The 9841-nt window shown below is 48.1% G+C and overlaps 1 protein-coding gene across 1 annotated transcript in view; it reads left to right on the plus strand.

Annotated features, from left to right (window-relative positions):
* ELF2 (E74 like ETS transcription factor 2) overlaps nt 1–9841 on the plus strand; it is a 192892-nt gene that overhangs the window by 26820 nt on the left and 156231 nt on the right. The window lies entirely within an intron of this gene.

Genomic DNA, 9841 nt, shown 5'->3' on the forward strand with positions numbered 1-9841 from the left:
TTCTCGCAACCCACCCACCATTCCCCCTCCTGGTAGACCGAGTAGCTGTAATTGAATTTTTTTATAGGGCTCTACAGCATCTGAGGGTATGTCTTGGGTAATGTTTGTTACATATTTTTGGTAATATGTACATCTGATGTTAATCTTCGTCCATTCCTTACTGATGGGTTATCTGTTCCGTCGTTGGAACCGAGCCGGTCCCGTCCACCTAGCTCACATCAGCCAAAAACTCTCGCGCCAAGATCCTACCCAGAATGCTCTGTTCCCTGTTAACTCCGATCTCGTTTTCTGCGTTGCTGTACAGCCATGTCAAGCCACTCTCTCTCTCAGCTAAGTGAACAATTTTTTGAAGTTTCTGTTAGTAACTGAATGAAAAATTCTTAAACACTATCTCTGTACGCCTATCCTATCATAACTTTAAGGCTCTCCCCCTACAGTTTTTTCCTTTGAGGTAATTCTTTATTATCATCGTTGGTAATCCTTCTTTTCTCCCTTTCTTACCCTTCTGGTTAGCTTTCTTAACTTCTTGGTACTGTCGTTCTTCTTTCATATATGTCTATTGCTTGAATGTCTCCCAGCTTTCAGTGGACCCCCCCCCCGGTGTGGAATTTGTAGAAATTTTTCGTCTGGGACTCTCAATGAAAGGAGGAATAAATTAATCCTGAAAGGTCTCCTTAAAACTCCTTTCTGCGAGGCTATCTCTGGGTCGGAGGGCTCACCCCTCCTGCTAAACCCCGTAAGAGACGTTCGTCATCCTCAAGGTCGCTCACTTCATCTCCCCCTGGAGATTGCAAGGGGTCGACTCAGAAAAAGGTGAAAATTTTGAGCCTAGCACTGCTGTCTGTGGTTCTTTCGGCCCCAGCCTCTGCACCGCCCCAGTTGATTTAGTCCAGCTATGTCCTCTTTATCGCTACCAGCACTGGAGTTTCCAGTGCAGACACTTACAGCACCGACCGTTTCATCGCAGCCTGTATTGGCACAGTCTCCTTCGTCACCGTTTGGTGTAGACTTCTTCGGCTCCGTCCTTGCTGATGCTGTCAACCTCCAGGATACTGTCCTCTACAGACACCTTTGGCACTGACATGCTGCTCGGTGCAGTCCTTTTCGGCACCGTCATTACCGGTGCAGACATCTTCCTCGATGGCACCGTATTCATTGGTCCAGACATTTGCCACACCGCCCTTTACTGTGCAGACACCCTCTTACTCCTATGGAGCTCCTTTGTTGGCGTAGATAACCTCAACACCATTCTCCTCGGTGCAGACACCCTCTGCATCGGGCTCTGCACCGCACGAACTAGCAAGGACCAAGTATTCTCTTTCCTTGGATCGATTTGTGAGAGGTAATATAGCCCCCCCCCCCTTTTTTTTTTTTTTTTATAGAAAGGCCAGAATCTCCTTCAGGTCTCTCTCTGAGGTCGACCAGGAGCCTCTCAGAACAGAATGTGTTGAGGCTTGTGGCCAGGGGTATCAACAGTCTAAAGCTACATTCCCTCTTCTAGGTGACCATATTTCTCCACACTCCTTTGACTTCCAGGGAAGCATCGAAGCCCCTTCCTCCGACAGCAGCTTCCCTTCCTTCTACACCAACAGTGGACCTCACTTTGGAGTCGGAGTCATCCTTGTGGCCCTCTCTGCACTGGGCACCAGGTTCTTCTCAGGCTAGTGGCTGTGCCATGGAGGTAGGCATTCTTGGTTCCACATACATTCTTTTCTAAGGCACCCTCCAGGAATCCTCCTTCCCTCATGCTTCACAGTCCTCTTGAGACTCCTGGTCTGGGAGTTGGCTCGTCGGTGCGGGGTGTGACCCCTATTCCGAGGTTGTAGTACTCTGTTCCAGGCTCCCATCCCTCTTCGGGTGGTCCAGCCTTCCAGGCCATGGAGAGGGCGCTTGCCTCTGCTGGCACACCCCCCTCTGTACCACAACTGTCTCAAGCCACCACCTGGCACAAGGGCCTCAGGTTTCTCCACCTCAGGAGATCCCCTCTTTGCAATCTTCCCCAGTGCTCCACACTAAGGAAGTCCCTTGCAAGGCTTCCTGCAAGAGGAAGCACATGGACTCCACTGAGGAGTCTTTAACCGAGAATATGGACTTTGACGGGGATGGGTCCCCACGGTCACCCTCTGAGGTGTCCTTTGGAGACATCCTCGAGATCCTAAGACAGAGAGGGGTAACTGGAAGTCCTCCAACCCTTCGTCAGAGGAATCCGTATTCCTGCAGGCCTTTCACGCCCAGCCCCCTACCTCCTGAGTTACCCCACCAGCCGATGCGCTTGTCCAGCATGTATGGAAGGCCCCTGACACTTTGAAAGCTATACCTCGGCGGCCTGACAAGATTTTACCTCCCCTGTTGATCATCCCCATTGGTGAAAAGGTCTTCCAGTAGATGCCATGGTGGTGGCGGCTGCAACCAAAAAAGACTTGGCAGAAGCGAGCCAGACTGTCTATCCACCCAAAGAGTCCTGGGCGATAGACTCTGGGAAGCGTGTGTTTGCTTCATCGACCTTCGCTGTAAGGTCCTTGAACTACTTGGCACACTTTACAATGCTCCAGAGGGATCTTATCAACCAACTCTCTGAAACCTAGGCAGGAGCTGTTTCTGATGAGGTGCGTGACAACATAGCTTTTCAGAGATCCTAGAATCTATATCCACTTCTTCCATGTGCCTTATTTCACACGCAATGGAAGGTGCGACTAGAGGGGCAGGCGCAGGTATAGTCACGAGACATGCCTGTATGCACATTTGCGACTTTGCGGACTCCTTTAAGGCTTCCTTTATAAACACCCTCATCCAGTCCGCTTCATTGTTTCGCCTTAAGGTTAAAGATAGCTGGCAAGGTGCGAACAAGATGGCAAAACCCTGTCTGCTGTTGGTGTCGGACACTCCTCCCCTCAACGATTCTACTCCAGAAATCAAAGGAGCGGAAAGATGTGGCACAGAAAATCACAGGGCTCTTTCTGTGACACAAGTGCCGAGTTCTCCGCTGGAGGCAGAGGTGGGAACTTAGGTGGAAGACTCCCCTTTCGGTGCAGGGGAGCTCCGCGAAGCCGGGGTTCCACAGGTTCTTTCTCTGGGCAAGCCACTCTTTCAGCTAAGAGTCTAATTTTTGACAGTTTATATATTGTTATTGCTCTAAAATTTTCTCAAAAGTTTATTCTAATAATTTCCAACCCTATCGCACACTTTAGACTCTCTCCCTTTCCCTTTATTACCCTTTTCTTTTTTCTTACCTTGTGGTAATTCTCCATTACCATCTTTGGTTATCCTTTTTCTCCTTTACCCTTTTCTTGGGTAGCCGCTATTCTTCCTTTTGCTACTGTGCTTCTCCACATCAGCTATGTCAGATAAGAAAAGTTCCAGTGGTTTCAAGCAGTACAAGGATTGCGGTCTTAAATTACCTCTTTCCGATGGCCATGACTTGTCTACTGCCTTAATGTCTCACTTGACTAGATCCTCTGTGTGGGATCTGTAAAAACTTCTCTACCAGGACTCTCAACGAGAGGAAGAATAAGTTAATTTTGAAAGGTCTCCTCAAGTCTCCTTTCTCTGAGGCTATTTCTGGGTCTGAGTGCTCACCCCCTCCTGTTAAACCCCCCCGCAAGAGGCGTTCTTCATCTTCTTCATCAAAGTCACTCCCTTCTTCTCTCTCTGGAGATCATAGGGAGTCAACTCACAAGAAGGTAAAATTGATTATGGCGCTGCCACCTGCGACCCTGTCGGCTCCAGGCTCGGCACTGCCCCAAATGATCCTGACTACGGCCATGTCTCTATTGATACAGGCACCGGAGTTCCTGGTGCAGGCAACTACGGTTCCGACAGTTCTGCCGCAACCCCTAAGGGCACCATCAATACAGGTTCAGTCCCTTTCGGCTCCAAGTATGACTCTTCTGTACTCCACGGCCCAGACGTTTTCGGCACTGACATGTACTTTGGTGCAGTCCTTCTTGGCACCGTCCTTATTGCTGGTGCAGACTATTTCCACTAGGGCACCATACCCTTCGGGGCAGACCTTTGCCTTTACGGTGCAGACACCTTCAACTGCCACGGCGCTGACCTATTCAGCGCAGACTTTTTCCATACCGTTTTCTTCGGTGCATACTTCCTCGGCTTTGAGCTCTGCACCTATTGAATTAGCAAGGACCAAATATTCCCCTTCATTAGATCCTTTTGCAAGCAGTCAGTATAGTCCTTTCCTGGAAAGGCCAGATTCGCCATCAGCCTTCTCTTAGAGGTCAACCAAGAATCTTTCTGAGCAGAATGTGTTGCGGCTTGTTGACCAGTTGCTTGTGGCTGGAGGTCTCTCTCAACCGTCTGAAGACAACGTTCCCTCATTCAGGTTGAGCGTATTTTGCCTCAAACCCAAACGTATACTCCTCCTTTGACTTCCACTTAAGTCTCGAAGCCTATTGCTCTTGACAGCAGCTTCCCTCCCTCCGACTCCAATAGTGGATCTCAGTTTGGAACCAGAGTCATCCTTGTGGCCTTCGGTGCACTGGGCATCGGGCTCTTCTCAGGCCAGTGGCTATGCCATTGGGGAGAATATTCCTAGCTCCACGCCGGAATTTTTTTTTTTTTTTTTTGTCTTCCTGTGACACCTTCCAGGGATGCTGTTGCTTAACGGGTCACCGTCCTCTTGAGACTCCTGGTCTTGGGGCAGTCTCGTCGGGGCTGGGTGTGATCCCAGTTCCAAGGTCGTCGTGCTCCGTTCCAGGCTCCCATTCCTCCTTGGGTGGGCCAGCCTTCCAGGCCATGAAGAGGGCACTTGCCTTGGCTGGCAAAGCTCATTTGTCAGTCATCTCCCCCCTGTGTGCCACAACTGCCACAAGCTTCAACTACCGGGCACAAGAGCCTCGGGTCTCTCCTCCTCAGGTGACCCCCCCCCCTTTGCAGTCTTCCCCAGAACCTCCCACTGAGGAAGCACCCCACAAAGCATCGTGTAAGACGAAACGCATGGACTCCACTGAGGAGCCATTGACTAAAGATATGTATTTTGATGATAGGAAGGGTTTGGCGACGTCCTCTAGATCCTTAAACAGAGGGGTGACTGGAAGCCCTCTAATCCTTCCTCTAAGGAATCTGTATTCCTGCAGGCTTTTCCTGCCTGGCCCACCCCGCCTGCAGATCAGCTTGTCCAGCTCATTGTGCAGCTCGCATGGAAGGCTCCTGATACCTAAGAGACCAGGTAAAATATCGCCACCCATCGAGCACCCTCAATGGTCATGTGGTTTCCCAGTAAATGCTATGGTGGTGGCAACTGCTACTAAGAATGATTTGGCAGAAGAGCCAAACTGTCCATCCGCCCAACAAAGAGTCCCGGGCGATTGATAGATTAGGGAAGCGTGCATTTGCTTCATTGACCTTCGCCATAAGGTCTTTGAATTATTTGGAACATTTTACCAGGCTTCAGCGAGATAGCATCAACCAGCTCTCTGAAACATTGGCAGGAGCTCTTTCTGATGAAGTCCACGAGTCCATTTCCACCTCTTCCGTGTGTCTTATTTCTCACGCAACAGAAGGGGTGGCTAGAGCAGCAGGCGCAGGTATATTTTCCAGACATGCTTGGATGCGACTTTGCGGACTCCTTTAAGGCTTCCTTCATGAATGCTCCTATAGAGGCCTCTTCTTTGGCCCTAAAGTCAAGGATACTCTGGCATGGTGCGAACAAGATGGCAAGACCTTGTGTGCCGTTGGTGTCAGACACTCCACCCCTCAGCGTTTCTACTCTAGAAATCAGAGGAGTGGAAAGATCTGACACAGGAAATCACAGGGTTCTTTCCAGGATGCACGTGCTGAGTTTTCCCCTAGAGGCAGAGGGGGAAACTCCAATGGAAGACACCCCTTTCGGGGCAGAGGAGGTCTGCAAAACCGGGGTCCCAGAGATACTTTCTCTGGCCAACCCTATCAGCGCTCCTAAAGTGTTGCCTGACTGCTCACCTCTGGAAGCAGTCGGGGGTCGTTTCTCCTTGTACCCTGCTGCCTGGCAAAATAACAACCGACTCTTGGGTACAAGTGATTATATCCAGAGGCTATCGCATCCCCTTCCATCTCTGCCCAGTCTCGAGTGTTATCAGGTGTCCCACCGAGTCAAAGGGAAACAGCAGCAGACGAAATCAAAAAGCTGCTACAAAAAGTTATCCAGACACCCCCCCCCCCCCCCGACCAGATAGGATCTGGATTTTACTCAAGGTTCTTTTTAGTGCCAAAAAAAGACAGGTGACTGGAGACCAATTCTGCATCTCAGTACACTAAAATTTGTAAAAACAGAGAAATTCCGGATGGTTACAATTCAGTCTATCCTTACTCTTCTGGAAGACTACAATTGGATGTGCTCTGTAGATCTTCAAGATGCGTATTACCACATAAAAATGGACAAACACTCAAGATACCTCCGCTTCTGCATAGGAGCCAGTCACTACCAGGTTTGAGCCCTGCCCTTCGGTCTCTCTACAGCCCCCAGAGTGTTCACAAAATGGATGGCAGTGGTTATCACTCACTTGCGACTTCAAGAATTCCAGGCATTTCCATATCTAGATGACTGGCTCCTTACTGCCGCCACGAAGCATCTACTGGAAGAAGCCCTGCAGTATACACTCAACAGCTCGAAGCCTGGGAATCGCTATAAACTGGGAGAAATCCAACACAACCCCAGCTTGGTATTTGGAATTCTTAGGGGTACTTTTGGACATGAGAAATTGCACAGCATTCCTTCCAGAACACAGACTTCAGAGAATAAGACAAGTTCAACCGCTGCTCTGTCACCACAAATCCCCAGCTCGATCTGTACTTCAGCTATTGGGGTCAGTGGCAGCTTCGATTACCATTGTTCCCCTAGCCAGATTCCACATGAGATTTCTTCAGTGGCTACTTCTCACTCACTGGTACCCTCTACAACACCCGTTGTCTTTTCAAATGTGTGACTTGGAGATGCAAGCAAGATTTACACTGATGTACGTCTCAATCCCCCCCCCCCCCCATCAACCGCTGGCCACAGTGACCACAGACACCTCCCTGATTGGGGGGGGCTATGTCAGGGAAACTCTGTCCAAGGCACCTGGTCTGAGACAGAGGCCCATTTGCATATCAATGGCCTGGAACGGAGGGCGGTGCTTCTAGCGTTGCAAGCATTTCATTCCATCCTTCCGTCAGGAACTATTATGATCCAATCAAACAACATGTCAGTGGTCTGGCACATCAACAAACCAGAGGGCACCAGATCTTACCCGTTAAGCCAAGATGCCTTGAGAATATGGCAGTGGGCGATAGCTCACAACAGCTTTCTGATTGCAATGCACACTCCCTGGGAGCTCCAATATGATAGCAGACAAATTGAGCAGGTGCATTCTACAGCCTCACTAGTGGTTCCTCAATCCTCCTGATAACAGCAAAAGTCTCCACCACTGGGGCCAGCCTTGCTGCAACCTATTTGCCTTCCCAACCCACTACAAGTTCAGCAACTACTTTGCCCCAATTCCCCCTCTGGGACAGTCACCAAGGGACGCCCTAGTCCACGTTTGGCCCTTGGGTGGTCTTTATGCCTATCGTCCTCTTCCCCTCATCTCCCGATTTTCTAAAGAAAGCACGACAGTTGAAGAGCAAAGTGATCCTCATTGCTCCATATTGGCCTCGACAAGTCTGGTTTCCCTTCCTCTGGCCTCACCTGCTAGATCAGCCGTGGATCCTCAATCCATCCCCAACACTGATGTCTTATCCGCAGGGTCTGATTCACCCCAATCTAACAACCCTGAAACTGACAGCTTGGTTTCTCCACTTCCTATGATTGCCAGGCATGAAAACCTTTTGTCCCCTGTGCGCAATATTCTTATTGCATCTCATAAATAGTCCACCAGACTAATCCATCTTAACAAATGGAAGAGTTTTTCTGTATGGGCAGCAGATATAAGCAAATAGACCCCTTGTCAGCCCCGGTCTCGGTGGCATTGGATTTCTTATATCTCTTCCACTCTGGGGTGTCTGCCTCTACTATCCGTATACATTTGGCTGCCATCTCAGTTTCATATTGCTTTTCAAGATTCTTCACTTATGTCACACAGACTCTGTAAGACTTTTTTTTTGAAAGGGGTTATCCACCTAACGACCTCCTTTTAGAGAACCCTTACAACCTTGGGATTTGACTTTGGTTCTGCAAACTTTAACAGCTCCATCCTTTGAACCTGCATTGTCTTGTGATGTAAGATATCTCTCTTGGAAAACTTTGTTTCTGATTGTAATCACATCGGCCAGACGACTGTCTGAACTTCAGGCCTTGTGCATCAAATGTCCATATCTTATCTGCCATAAGGACAGGTTATCGCTGAGAACCAACTCTACTTTTTTACCAAAAGTGTGTCATAGCTATCTATCAACCAGTCTGTTGATCTCCGTGTTATTTCCTAACCATTCTAACAAGGGAGAGTATTGCCTGCACTCCTTGGATGTTCATAGGCAATTACATTTTTTATCCGGACAGAACAAAATCTACCCGTAAATCAGACCAACTCATTCTGGCTTTTTCTGGACCTAAATGGGGTCATCCTGTGTCAAGTTACATTGGCTAAATGGTTGAGAAATTGTTTTTGCTGTAGATAAAGGTGATACAATCTCACCTTGCCTCACAGAGTCAAAACACATTCTACAAGATTTATGGCAACTTCAGCAGCTTTCCATGCTATGGTTTCCCTCAATGATGTTTGCCCAGCTGCAACTTGGGCCAAACCTCATACCTTTATTCTTCATTACAGATTGGACTTGGCCTCCAGAGGTAGAGCTTCCTTTGGTTCCATGGTGCTCAGGAATGTCCTTCCATGAGGGCCACCCAGGAGTACAGGTAGCTGGGGACTCTGTCCCATCAGTAAAGAATGAACGAAGATTAACAACATCAGATAAAGAAGTTATGTCTTACCATAATTTTCCATCTGTGTTGTTGATCTTCGTTCATTCATTACTTCCCACCCTCCGTCCCCCATCCGTAGGTTCTTGGTTGATCTTGTGTACTCCTTTCTGGTAGGTCCGTTATGACCAGAGGTTGCCTCTACTTTTGTCCATCAACTTGCAAACTCGATCTGAGGTAACAGGGAGCAGCACATTCTGTGTAGGATCTTGGCTCGATAGTTTTTGGCTGATTCGAGGCTAGGTTCCGAGGAAGGAATTGATAACCCATCAGTAATGAACACAGTTGGAACGTTATGGTAAGACAAAACTACTTTTTCTAGTCACTGCTAGAGGGCAAACAAGATCTGAGGTTATAGAACTGTTGTACTGACTCCCATCAGTGAGAATAAAGGACGATATGGACAGCACACATAGAACCTTATGGTAAGTACATAACTTCTTTTTTCGAGCAGTTCTCAACTTCATCATGCTGCCAGTGTATTTGTGACCCCATAATCCCATCCATAATTGTCTGCAAAGTATTTAGAACTCTTGAAGGAATATAATCTCTTCAGATGTGTGTTTTGGCACTGTTTAGTGTAATGGATCTAGTTAGTGGTCATAATGGTAACCAGCAGCATGGAACTAAAAATTTTTGACTGGTTAAAGCTGTCTGTTGGGCTTTTCAGGACCTCTGAAAGATTTTATTGGGAGTCATCATATTGATCTGAGTTGTTACTTTGAACTAAATTTAGAGCTTCTCAAAATGTTAATTTAACTCTTATGAAACAATAGCTTATAAACTAAGGGATTGTGTCTAGATCTAGGGATGTCTTTGTTCCCCTTTACCTTGGCTCTCATTAAACCAATCCTTGAATATAATGGCCCCTTTGTTATGTATCTGTCCAGACACGTGCAACCACTGGAACGCCAAAGAGATACCTCACTAAGAGGATACAAGGCCTAAACATGC

This window comes from Protopterus annectens, chromosome 2.part0 (genome assembly GCF_019279795.1).
Source record: "Protopterus annectens isolate FY-2018-M chromosome 2.part0, PAN1.0, whole genome shotgun sequence".
Classification (NCBI taxonomy): domain Eukaryota; kingdom Metazoa; phylum Chordata; order Ceratodontiformes; family Protopteridae; genus Protopterus; species Protopterus annectens.